The sequence below is a fragment of the Hemicordylus capensis genome, chromosome 4 (assembly GCF_027244095.1).
Source record: "Hemicordylus capensis ecotype Gifberg chromosome 4, rHemCap1.1.pri, whole genome shotgun sequence".
Classification (NCBI taxonomy): Eukaryota; Metazoa; Chordata; class Lepidosauria; order Squamata; family Cordylidae; genus Hemicordylus; species Hemicordylus capensis.
In genome coordinates this window covers 252,581,745-252,595,527 of record NC_069660.1, presented here as the reverse complement: position 1 = coordinate 252,595,527, position 13,783 = coordinate 252,581,745, and the positions used below count along the sequence as shown (strand labels likewise).

General features: G+C 46.9%; 1 protein-coding gene across 6 annotated transcripts in view; it reads left to right on the top strand.

Moving 5' to 3' along the window:
- The window catches only part of KLHL14 (kelch like family member 14), a 207,866-nt gene that overhangs the window by 34,081 nt on the left and 160,002 nt on the right, over positions 1-13,783 (top strand). The window contains exon 1 of one of the 6 annotated variants that reach the window (XM_053246813.1): positions 9,921-9,990. The exons of the other annotated variants lie outside the window; for them this stretch is intronic. The gene's annotated coding sequence lies outside the window, so the exon portion shown is untranslated. Of the gene's footprint in view, positions 1-9,920; positions 9,991-13,783 lie in introns of those variants that run through there. 6 annotated transcript variants of the gene reach the window in all.

Sequence of the window (13,783 nt, the reverse complement as noted above, 5' to 3'; positions counted from 1 at the left end):
TCACAGCTCAGCAGGTACTTAGGAAACTGCCATATACTGAGTCAGATCATTGGTCTATCTAGCTCAGTATTGTCTTCACAGACTGGCAGCGGCTTCTCCAAGGCTGCAGGCAGGAATCTCTCTCAGCCCTATCTTGGAGAAGCCAAGGAGGGAACTTGAAACCTTCTGCTCTTCCCAGAGCAGCTGCATCTAGTACAGTGCTCTAGTAAGTCTTCCATTCCAAGTTTAGTCTTCCATTCATATGCAACCAGAGTGGACCCTGCTTAGCTAAGGAGACAAGTCATGCTTCCTACTACAAGACCAGCTCTCCTCTTGTTTGTTGCTTTCTCTGTCTAGACCAACACTAGAATTATTCTGGGGTTTTCTGCTCCCTTTCCCAGAGTTCCACTAGGCTTTTCCTTTTTAAAGTGAGGGTACTATATTAACAATTAATACCAACAAAGTCTTAACCAAACTGGATTACATTTCAATTCCTTTCACACTCCCTCCCCCCACCCAAAAAACCCCACCCAAAAAACACCTCACATTTTACATTGGTACATACCAACTAGGATAAAATTCTGGAACTGGACCATAATATGGCAAGTAACTTTGTGGATAATACCAAGGAAAAGCAAACTGTGTTACAGTTGAGGGGAGGTGCTGGTAGGAGGGCATTCCTAATTGGTCATAGGTCAATACACATGGGGCCCGTTTCTCTCTCACTGGAGATTTGGACAACATCCAGCAGACTTCATCTCAGGCACCTCCCCACACTCAGGTGCAGGAAAAGGAAAAGAACCTTTCTACACCTTCTTCAGGTAAATCCATAGGCTGCTTTGCAGCATCAGAAAGGTCAGGGGTGGCAGGAGTACGCTCTGGTTCATCAGGAGGAGAAATGATTTGTGCATTTGGGTCAAGAGTGCTATCCACCATGTGTCCTATATTTTGTAGAGGGAAATAATAAAGGTGTTCTTCATCAACTGAAGAGTTGGAGTCGGTGTCCGACTCACTAGAGCTGGGATACACAGTACAGGAGGACCTCATTAATTGTGGGTCCAGCACTAGGGGTTTCACATATCCACGGTCGGGTAATTAGCACCCAACCTTGGCATATGTGGGGGAGAAATGGCAGGGGAAGAAGGGTTAAAACCACATATTTGCAGGTAAAAGGTGGCTGGAAATGACCTCCAATGCCCCCATTTTGAGCACCAGAGCCATTTTGTGGCTAGTTTCCTTAAAAACAGGGAGCAAAACCTGTGATTTTCGGCTGATTTTGGATACCATTTTGGCTTGTGAACATGTTAAGGCACTTCTGGAGTGATTTGGGGGCAATTGGGTTGATTTGGGGGGAAACCAATTTTCAGCTGATTTGGGGCAATCCCAAACCTAACCCCCACATCTCCATAGCCCTAATAACCCAGTATCTGCTGACTCATTATCTGTAGCCCCCCACAAATGGACCCCCCATGAATAATGGGGTTCTCCTGTAAGCTTGTGGTGTTTTGATTTCTTGTGTAATTTATGGGTGACTGAAATTTGCTCCTGTGGTAAAAGGTTGCAAGGATGCAATAGATTATGATGAAGGACCCTAATGTCCACATCGCCAGTTTCCTCTCGCACTGCATATAAAGGGCCATCAACTTCCCTTTGGGGTACGACATGTATTTTGTCTTTCCAATAAGTTTGCCGGGGCCTCCTCTTCCAGAAAGATTCTGAACTAGCACCCCAACTCCAGGGCTAAGGGTAGTACTTTGTACTCCCGGGTCGTGACAGTGTTTTCCCTGGAGAGCAGGTGCTTGGGAATATTCTGATGCCAATTTGTATGCTTTCTTCATCTGTTGTTTCAATCTGCCTATATAAGTAATGTGGCCTTTTGATGAGGATGAAGTGCTTGGCAAAAGCCCAAATGCAATGTCTATTGGTAAGTGTGGTGATCTCCCAAACAACAAAATAAAAGGGAGAGAATCCAGTGGCTTTGTGCTGCATACAATTGTAAGCATGGACCACCTTGTTAAGGGACTCTTTCCAACTGGCCTTTTGTTTCTCTGGCAAAGTATGCAACATAGCCAGCGGTGTACGATTCATTCTCTCTGCTTGACCATTCTCTTGAGGATGATATGGTATAGTATGGGAGGTGCTGATGTTGCAATAATGCTGACGTCTTTTGAAAAGATGCTTTTCAAACTCTCCACCTTGGTCATGATGTAGTCATTTTGGAAAACCAAATCTCAGAATAAAATCATTGAAGATTTTGTCCACTGCTGTCCTCCCAGACTTATTGGTAGTAAAATATGCCTCCACAGGTCTTGTACAATGACCTCCAGAACTAAAATATATTCATATCCTCCTTTATTTCTGTCTAAATACAAGAAATCAATAGACATGAACTCAAAAGGCTCTGAAGTAACATTATTAATTAGTGGGGCTTTACCAGAGCAATGAGGTTTCTTTTGCTTGAGACAACTGCAAATATTGGTAATATAGTGTTCAAAGTCTCTCTTCATGTGGTGCCAACAGAATTGTTCCCTAGCCAAGGCAAAGACGCATCTACCACCAAGATGTCCCCTCTCTTCATGCAGTTCATGATATACTAGGGTCTTATATTTTTGTGGTAACACAAACTGATTCCCTGACTTTTGCTTTCGATATAACAAGCCCTCAGAATTCACATATAATCGGTGCCATTCCCACAGTAAAACAAGACTTCCCTTAGTATGGGCAGAGTTGGTGGGCTTGTGTCCCAAAGCCCTAAGCCATAGGATGTAAGAAATGTCAGAACCTGCTCTCTGGGCTGCAGAGTTCTTCCCACAAATGGGATGCAGCATACCGTCTCAAACCCATCCACAACCAGAGGATTGCAGGTCACAGCTGTCACCCAAGATATAATGCCCTCTTCCTGTCTATCTGCAGCTTGTAAAATGGCATCCACAACATCAGTAGTTGTTTCTTTAGTACATTGTGCCATGTAACTATGTAATCAATAGGTATCCTAGATAATGCACCAGCATCCACATTTGATTTTCCTGGGTGATACATTACGCTGAAATTAAAACCAACCAGTTCTCCTACCCATCAATGAGTTGTGGCATTGAGTCTTGCAGAAGGAAAAATATATGTAAATGGGTTATTATCACTGTACACTGTGAAAGAGAGGGGGATTCTCACAATTGCCAAAAAGCGGGCTAAGAGAGCCTAGCCTGTTTTTTGGCAATTGTGTGCTGCCACAGGAACCGTGCGGCTCCCGGCAGCAAACCACCAAAACTACCCCTCCCCTTAGCCGAGGTTAACGGAGCGAGCACTCCATTAACCTCGGCGTTCTGCTCGTGTGTCACCGCTGAGCGCAGCAACACAAGAGTAGATCCCCAACCAGGAGGCTGCAATCAGCCTGCCAGGCTTGGGGGGTCTCTCCAGGATGTGAACTTCCGGGGGCCACACGCCCCCCCATCTCTGCAGCCCCCACCAGCTCCATGGTGGAGCTGGAAGTCGTGTGGGCAGCCAATCCAGCTGCCCAGGGCTGCAGGCTTGCTCGTCTGCAGGAAGAGCGGGCTAAGTCGACTCTCTCCACCTAACCCCATCTGGCGAGTCTCACTGATCATGAGACTTGCCTCATAGTCTTAGAACTTGTCTGTGACTGCCCACTTCAGGGCCAGAAATCTAGTTTCCCTGAGTGTATATGATAATTTCCCACCCTGCTGCTGTTAATGTCCTTGACCCATACCAAATCGAATGGAATCGGTCTTCCTGTCATTGATAGAGAACTGCACCAAGTCCTTTGTTGGAGGCATCTACATGTAAAATAAAGGGCAATGATATATCTGGGCATTCCATTACTGGGGGTTTCACTAGGTGAAATCAGCTCATTCAACACCCGTTGATGATGTTCAATCCAAGTGATTGGTTGCGTAGAGGTTATAGGCCCTGAAATCCATTGTGTTCTTGCCATCTTTGTGCCTTTTTTAGTTGCTCTGTGAGAATCATTCATGTCAGATCCTAAAGGAGAATTTAACAAGTCATACAAAGTTTTAGTTATTTGAGAAAAATCTTTAGGGGTGCACTTAGGTAATTTTGGAGCCTGGACCTAAAGGCCTTTGGAGGCCTGCCCACTGCAAGTTACGCATTTTGTTTTAACATGTAGATTCTTGAGGGCACAAACCACACCACCCAGGACAGACTAAAGAGGATTTGGGGGGCCCCAGGGGTGTGTGGAGGCCCTGGACTTCAGCCCCGAAGTCCAGGGGTAAGAGCTCCTCTGATCTTGGATATACTTCTGATAGTAAGTATCAGAAGTATAGTAGTTTGTGACATTCCCCAATGGTCTTTGGAACTTGTTGCGCTAGGTTATGAACTGCCAAAGTGTCAGCAGGATCCATTCTGTAACCTTCAGCAGACACCACCATCTAGGGATGTGCGAATTGGCTTGACCTCGAGCTGCTTCACTATCAAACTGGTCCAGCTTGAGGGCTCACCCATGAGCCAGACCAGGCCCAGTTTGTCTCGAGGTTGAGCCAACCCCCTGGTTCAAACTGCTGAACCAAGCCATTTTGAGACCAGAGGAAGACTGGCGGGGGGAGGGAACCACCAGACACCCCCTCCGGCAGCTGCAGCAGCACCCCCTGAAGGTGGTGAGTGCTTAATTTGTTTTAACACACGTTAGAACCCCCAAACCGGCTTAAACTTGAACTGAGCTGGGAGTGTTCAGAAGGCACAAAACTGACCATGCCCAGTTCTGTTCGGGTCCAGTTCAGACACAAACCAAATGGGCAAACCAGTTTTGCGCACACCCCTACCACCATTCCCAGATACTGCACTTCTCTTTTAAAGAGATTGCACTTAGAAGCTTTGAGTTTGACACCATATTTCTGTAGCTGCTGTATCACCCTTCTCACATTCTCCACATGTTCCTCAAATGTGCCACTGTACACTAGGACATGATCTAAATATGAAACGCAAATGTCATTCCTTCTAGGCATTCTTCCATACACCTCTGGAAGGCTGCAGGTACATTAGTGAATCCAAATGGGATATAGATCCACTCATATAGCTCATAGGGAGTGATGAAAGCAGTCATGTGTCGACTTTCTTCAGAGATGTATCCTTGGTGATAGGCCTTTCCTCAGACCAAAACAGAGAACCATGTTTTGCCCCCTAATCCAGAGTTTCTTAACCTTGGGCCCCCAGATGTTGTTGGACTACAACTCCCAGAATCCCCGGACATGGCCTTTGTGGCTGGGGATTCTGGGAGTTGTAGTCCAACAACATCTGGGGGGCCAAGGTTAAGAAACCCTGCCCAAGCACATCCTGAATTCAGGGAATTGACTGCCTAAGGCAGCCCGGGCTTGACTACCTTAGAACAATTTTGGCTGTTGGTCATGCAGACTGATATGCATTTGCAGTGTGGGGATTTGTTCCAGGTCTCCCTCATCTCTGGAAAATGCTCCTGCTTCTTCTTTCAACATCTTTTGGGCCACTTCCCTCTGTAGGTCTGAGAGGTGACTTAGATCCACAGCTGGTTCAAACAACATATTTTCCTCTTCTCCCTTCATCTGATGGGATTCCGAATGTATAGGCCTCTTGCTATTGACTTTTGAGTCTGAAGTTACTTGAAATATTTTTCAGTCCCTGAATATCCACCAGCCTCCCTTCTTTCTAAAACCAGCCTGTTCGGGCCTTTCCCCTGGTGTGGCAGCCATTTTGGAGGCCACTGCACCTGTGCAATGGGCCTCTGAAGCTATGCATAGGCCCATTGCGTGGGCGTGGCGGCCTCCAAAATGGCCACAGCACCAGGGGGAAAGGTCCGAATGGGCCAAAGAATGGCTGAACTGGCTGATTTTAGAAAGGCAGCAGTGGGAGTGTGAACCTCTGTGGATGCGCCCCCCCCGGCCACCTCAGAGAACGCCCCCCCAGAGGGGGTAACCTTTTTTCTTTAAAAAAAAAAATTTAACCACTCGTGAGCCCTTCAAACTGGACAGGGGAGTTTGGTCCTGAGTCAGACCGAATAGGGGATAGTTGGGTTCGACCAGTTTGACGTCAAACATGGCTGACATTGAACCTGCTTGCACATCCCTACCCCAGAGGAGTTCCTGACATCCCATATGCCATAGCCTGGCCATGTGCACGGCCGTGGAGTGCACCAAAGCGACCGCACATTTGCACAAATTTTAAAACCCCAGGTGCACTCCATCTGTGCACCATATGCAGATAAGCAGGTATGAGGAATCATGGGAGATGACACTTTCCTCTTCTCCCTCAGCCTCAGGGCAGCAGGGTCAACTGCAGGGTCCACAGCCGAGGATGCACATGTGCACAGGTGCAGATGCCAGGCAGGGGCTTGCTTCTGCGGCACCTTGGCCACCATCCCTGGAATCAGGAAAGCAGTATCTGGGATACCCCTCCCCTCCACTTCCCAACACACAGAAATACATCTCTCCTTTGAGTACCCATGGTCTGACACTCTTATGAGTGGGTGTAGTCTGTGTGGGCTTTGGTAGCCATCCTCATTGCAAGGGAAGAATTGATCCAAAAACTGGAGTGATTCTTATCCCTTTGTCCTTGGGAGGGAGGGGTTAGTGCTCCCTTTGTCCTTGGGAGGGAGGGGTTAACACTAGGACAGCCCTAGGGGGCAAATTTTTGCAGCAGCTTGGCCACAGTACCCAAGATGTGGGAAGCTGTCTCTGGGGCACCGCTCCTGATGGCTGCCATCCAAAACTCAGCCTTGCTTGATCTAGAGCCCCAGTGGCCTGACACACTTGTGAGAGGGCTGTTCATGGGAGGAGGGGATGTTTTGCCATCATTAGAATTTTCACTTGGCAGTTCTCTCTCCTCCCTTCTGATGGTCCTTCTCATGAGCTGTCTGGGAGTGTCCCTGTGGCTTGGCATGCTTGAGCTGTGGTTTTTGGTGCAGGGTCTGATGGTGGAGCATTGCCAATCCAGCCACCTGGCCCTGCTCATGAATAAGCCTGGGGGAGACAACCTCCCTACCAAGGGAAGCTTCTGGGGCCTCCTTTCCCAACCTATATGTGAAAAAGTAGAACTTTGCTGCTCCTGAATCCCTGCTTGTGGCAGTCCCTCTAAACTGGACAGGAGCCCCCCCCCCAAAAAAATTGTTCCCTGGGTGGAGAGGGGATGCCCTGCACATAGGGGGGCCACATGCCAGGGTATACCCGCTCGCATAGACAGTGTAGGCGCAGGGGTTAGGCATGGGCCTTTAAACCCATTCAAAGATCCTGGGCTGGATCTGATGTGTTGCGGTATGCAGAGCTCCCAGTGTGTGGATTCCCAGGAAAGGAGAGCCTCAGTTTCCAGCTGGCCTGCAACAGTGGGCTTGCCCTTCAGGGCCACAGGCAGGGGTGCACATCCCCACATGGGCATGCGGGCTGGTAAGGCACAGGATTTGACAGTTGCTTGTCGGCAGTTTCCGGGTCCGGGACAGCACTCACCCAAGTTCCCGTCCCTGTCCCCGCAGCTTTCCTGCATAGAGCCTTGCTCCCATTAATCTGCCACTCTTGTAAGAGCGTGCTTTGTGGGGTAATGGGCTAGGTCTCCAGCATGATGATGTCCAGCTTGGGACATCACAAGTGGCCCTTCTCATGAGCAAGACTTAGGGAGCAAATATCCCCCACCTGGGGAAGGGCCTGGCCACCCCTTCCCCAACCTATATATGCAAACAGTAGAATTTGCTGCTGTGCCTTTTATACCTGACTGCAGAGATTCCCACCACCACCAGGCATTTGCTCCGCTCCTGGCACTGTGATAGGGTGCCCTGCTCATGTTGTCACTTTTGAGTGTTTGTGAGCATACGTGACTATTGCTCCCTTCTTGGGGAGCAAAGCACTTAAAGACCATCCTGTCATCCCATGCGCTAGCCCTACCGCTTGCCAGGTTGAGGGAACAAGGGACAGAGTAGGAACTGGGGCTGCCCTCGAGTGACTGCACAGCTTGACAGGCTGGCCAGTCCTGGATGGGACAAACCCTGTAGCCTGGCAACTATTTGGCCGCATAGCTGACAGGAGGGGTGAGGCAGATTTTCCAAGAGGCTGCCAGTGAGAAGAGCCAGAAGCATGGAGCAGCCACATCCTCAGGCGGGTCTGTGCCGCCACCTCTATGATCATAGTTTGAAAAATCAGCCTGAAAACCTCAGTTGTTGTTGGCGAACATTAGAGATAATTGAAGGTTCCAATTGGAGCTTGGCAAGGCAAACCTGAATTAGCTTTCGGGCCGTAACCGCAGTTTTGCGTGTCTGGGCGTTACAGAGTTACAACCTCTGTCGGGTTTAACTGCGGTTAGCCATTACGTCTGAATATGGCCAATGTATCTCAGTTTTGCTAGGCTGAGATCTCTTTTCCCTTCCAGACAGCTTCTGAGGCTAAGTGTAGGGAAATAGCCTTTATTACAGCTTCTATTATTTCTGCCTCAATGTAAACCTTTTGGACTGCACCCTCAATCTGATTGTCCATGCTGGTGAAACTCAGTCTGGCCTTTTGCAGAGAATTATCTATCTGTCCAGTTATCTTAAAATCTTTACTCTGTTTTGGGTCCATTCCCATAGGTGATTTTCTCTCCTCCAAAAGTTTCCTGTCTCCTCCATTTTCCCCCTGGAGCTGATCTCCTAATAGATTTACTCTCTCAAGGTGTTGTTTCTGTCGTCCCTTCTCTTTGTTACAGTTCTGAACTCCTCAATCTGACCTTTCACGTTCAGTAATGTGAGTAGGCCCTCATCTTCTAATTATCTTTGTTTAGCACTATTCAAATGTTGCACTATACATTCGAGTAAAGCAAAATAGCTCTTGGTTGCAATCTTAGAATGATTTGACCAAGAAATGCTCAAGGAGTCACACACTTCTTTTAACTGCTCCTGTTGCAGTTGATATGAAAGTCCTTCCACCTCCATAAGCAGGCTTTCTAAATCACTACCAGCCATAATGTCTCATGCCAGTGCAGTTCTTAATAAAGCCCCTAGGGTCTGTATTCCCTCTTGTAGTACTTGGTGCTCCAGAACTGGATAAATTAATCTCTTGGGGGGTGAAGTCTGTTAAATTCACCCTCCTGGCTGGCTCACCAAAATGTTACACTACAGTGCAAGGAGATTGGGGGGTGGGGGGGGTCAAACTTTATTGCTTCACAGCTCTGCAGATACTTTTACAAACATCTCTCTGCAGTGGTGTTTGGTGGCCAATGGGGCAGGGGTGGGGCAGACAAAAATGAACTCTGTATATACTCAGGGGGGCCCTTGCTTGTTCCCAAAATGGAGCCCTGGCTTTAAAAATAGGTCTGGGATCAGACAGACAAATATGAGTTACACATACTGTAACCCTTCATCAGACTGAAACATTCTGGATAACTTTTAAAACCACATGCTCTCATACCAGCAGAAGCCAATGCAATAAGATGCATGGGAGAACCTACATGAAGCTCAAGCTTATGCATTTTTACTCAGAAGTAAGTTCCACTGTATTCAAGGAATGCTACTTCTAGGTAAGTACACATAGGATAAGAGCCTATGCCTAATGGTTAGACATAGCCCATCATTTAGCAAGAGGCTAAACACAGAAAATAAACTAGAAATGTCTTGGATTAAAAATATAAAAAAGCCATACTGGGGCATGCAGATTTGGACTGAGAAGCAGGCGCGTAACAATGATAGGGCAAGGGGAGACAGTTGTCTGGGGGCCCCACTGCCTGGAGGGGCACCCCAGAGGCACCTCATGTGACTCCCCATTGCCCCCTGCCCAGCCCCATAGCCCCTCAGCCACTTGCCCTCTTCGCCGTCTCTCCTGCTTGTTCTGCTGGCCCGCAATCGAAGCAGCAGGCAAGCGGCCAAGAGCTCCTTTTCTCCCGCCTCTCAGCTGATCGGCGGGTGGGCGGGGCTTCCACGGAGGCCTCCGTGTAGGCCGCAGTGAAGCCTGAACTCGAGTAGGGCCCAAGCAAGCCAGGAAGGAGGAGGCAGCCAGAGTGTTCTCTGCAGCAGAAGACCCCTTGCTGCCCTGCTTAACCCAGACCAGCATTTGCCAGGTAGAGTGTGAACTCCTTTTTGTGGTTACCTTTCCCGCCCCCCCCCCATATATAGGGATCTGCTTGCCATAAGGCTTGGATATGGGGGGGGAGGGACCGAGAAGTCTCTGAATATTTATTTTGAAACAGCTTGGAAAATTTGCTGACTTAAAAAAAACTATCTAAAAAGTCCTATAAGTGGCTTGTTTCATGGCAGAAAATTGCAAAAACTTCTGGAACAGTATTTTATTAATTTTATTTATTCATTCATTCATTTATAAATGCACTTATGTTCAAGTTGTTTTGCAACCCAGAAGGTCTGAGTGAGAACTGTGAAGCATGTGTGGTGCTTTTATTTTATTTTTCTTGTGTGTGAACTGCTCCCCAATAACTTGCAGGGACTTCAGGGTAAATCTGGCCAACATGTGAATGCAGCACCTCCATTCCAGAGGAGATGTGTCTTAAAGGGCTTTAAAAGCCTCCTGCAATCAAACTTGACTGAATTTGTTCAGAATTCTGAGAAAACAAACATAGGTTCACCCTGCATGGTTGAAAGTCTCCTTTGCTAATCTGCAGCGAGGGGCCCATTTTAATAATTCATCTTTCTAGTGTGTTCTAGGCATTAAAAGTAATACAAATGTATAGTACTCAATGTATATCACTGTATATTGTGACGTGTGTGTGTGTATTCAGTGAAATGTATTTGCAGGCAGCATACTTATTTTGGAATATCAGACTTAAATCCTTGGGGGCCTGGGGTGTGCGGAGGCCCTGGACTTTGAGTGGGGGGGGCCCATTTTAAAATCTTGTCTCTGGGCCCACTCCAACCTTGCTACGCCCCTGCTGAGAAGCATAACAGGCAACAACGGGAAATGATTCCTTCTGCACCAGGAGGGACTCATCCACTATCCGTTATGCAAGCCAATTCCAAAGCAGGGAGATTAAACTCCCTGCTTTTTGAGATTAGTTGGGCAAGGGAGGAAGCTTTTCTCCCCAACTACATTAGGGACTCAAGGGACTGGGAGATGGGAAGATTGACTCCTCTTAATTTGCACAGCAACTTAAGGCTTGTTCAGAGCTCACTTCAGCAACAGGAGCGGCTTCTACCAGTTTTTCCAAGGAAAGAAACTGAGACTGCAAACCCTCGGACTCCAGTCCAGGCACACTTCTTGACCCCCTTCCCACCAATCAGCAGCAGCCTAGGCTTGTCCCTCCCTCCAATTAAGCCCAGCCACTCAACTCATTTCAGCAAGCAAGGAGATCAGCTCTGCAAGGAGAGCTTCCGTGTGATCTCTCTCTCTCTCTCTCTCTCTAAGGATTAAGCCCACCATGAGGCTCCCACAGCTCCCAGCTAGCTTGCTGGTGATTGGTCAGAATACCTCTCTGTCAGTTATTCTGACTTCTCATTGGTAGAGTTCATTCTAAGCAAACGCCCCCAAGAGGGAACCAAAGAAAAGGGAAAGGCATGTCCAGATTGGTGCTGGGGAAATAAACATGCTGTTTGGGATTGGCTAAGAACAATAATTACTCCCTTTTGCGTGCGGGGGGGACACCCTAAGAGGGAGGAAAGTATTTTAAGAAGAGACAAGGAACCAGGGAAGGCGCCCTCTAGTGGAAAGCACTGCAGTCGCTGTACAAGAGTGGGAGAAAGTAAGATGCAGCAAGGAAGAAGACCAGATGGTATGCTTAGGAGAATTGCAGGAGGGGGCTGGCAAGGGGGCAGGGTGTTGTCCCTTGTAGTGGATTAAGCCTTTGTCTCAGAGCCAGGTCATGTGAGGAGGGGAATGCTGAGTCAGCCTTGGTGAGTTGCCTGGGTGGGCTTCTCATAAAGCTCTTCTGTATTTCCAGTAGATTACAGTGAACCCCCTGGGTTTGGAGTGGAAAGTCCAATGGAAAACTCTCTTAACTTTGCTAACAAAGTATGAGGATCTTAGTTCCACATGCGTATCTGGCAAGCAGTCCGTGGAACTGGTTTTGCACCAAAGGAGCACCCCCTCCCTCCCAGAGTTAACTAACCACTCTGTGAGGCTTTAGAAGAAAAAACAAAAAGAGTTTTATTAAAAAGCTACAAAAAATAGGTTGTCTTAGGTTTCTCAGCTTTTTGGATACAATTAAAAATATTTAGAAGGTTACAAGATTACTTCAAAAGCGCCCTGAGTGTTCAGGATAGCACACTTTGGAACTTAGATACTCAATTACAGAGAACAGATATATAGGAAATGCAAAGCACAAACACAAGCCAAAATAAATTTCCTGATGCAAAGTCTGACTACACAAACTGTTCCCTAAGCTGGGCTCCCAAAGCCAAAAGCCTTGGCTTTCCCTATTTTCCTGTGAACTCACCAAAACTCCTGATGAAGATCAAGCTTCCTGAAATCCTGTCTCCCAAGGATCTGCAGAGTTTCTCCACAAGTCAAACCTCCCTGCTGGCTTCTGTCATAAGGAAACAAAATTCCATGCTCCTCACTAAGCCTTTCCACACACACTTCTCTCTCTCCAACTTCCTCCTCCTTGTTCCCAGAATTCCCAGCAACAGCTCTCTAGATCCTACCCACTTGGTGTACCGATTTGTTGAGCCCTGGAATTCACCAGCCTGTCAGTCAAGACAAGGGTTCACTTCCTGTTAACTCTTTAGACTGGGGTGGGGGGACTGGTCACTATATCCTTCTTGCCCTTAAAGACCAGTCTCCCATGGCTCTCTGTCTCTAGGCCAACACTAGAACTATTCTGTGGCTTCCCCCACCCTTTCCCCAGAGTTCCACTAGGGTTTCCTTTTTAAAGTGACAGTATCATATTAACAATTAATAACCAACAAAGTCTTAATCAAACTGAATTGAATTTCAATTCTTTTCAAAAATGCCCAGCATCATCTACAGATAATTTATCCAACAGAAGGACTGGCTCTTGAAACCAACTTGGAAAAAACCTAAATGTATGTAAAGAATTCAATTACTTCTGGCCCTATAAAGATTATAGTCAGTTTCACATGAAATAGAAAACAGAGATGGTTCACAGTGACCTCCACATTAGAATTAACAAAAGCACTAAGATTTTTCAAATGTTAACAACAAGCAATAAATAACAGTGGGTCTAGGACAGACCTCTGTTTAGGCACCCCAGCTGTTTTTGGACTACATCGCCCATAATCCCCAGCCATAGTGGCCAATTGCCAGGGATTATGGGAGTTGTAGGCCAACATCTGCAGGAGGGCCAAAATTGAGCAGCCCTGGTCTAGGAGCATTAAAAAAAAAATTTAGGAGACTATGCACATCCCATTCCTTCCATATTTATTCATTCATTCATTCATTTTTATATACTGCCCAATATAGAATCTCAGGGCAGTTTACAATGTAAACAAACAACAACCCAAACCTAAAAATCATATAAAAGATTAAAATCACCACAAAACATTAAAACTTTAAAATAGTGCTTTCCAGGAAAGAACATCACCTGGCCACATAGAAAGGAAATTTGAAGGAAATGAAACATGTGAGACCCACTCTCCAAATATTGAAAGGACAGTTTTAAATCGTAAGGTGAAAAAACCCTCCAACATTATCAGCCAAGAAATTCTGTGACAAATCAGAATTCCAAATATTGTTCAGCTGGGACTTCTTAAATTTAAAAGACCCACTGACCCTGCTAAAGTCTGCTTGTGCCTAATAAATCAAAGAAATTGTTCAAAAACAGTAACCCGCATCAAAATATGACACCTCCCCCCACCCCCCACCCCAACACTGCCAAGAGCAGTGAGCTCCCTCATGGTCTGCTCAGCAAACACTGTATGGGGAATTTAACGAAGGCATGACAACTC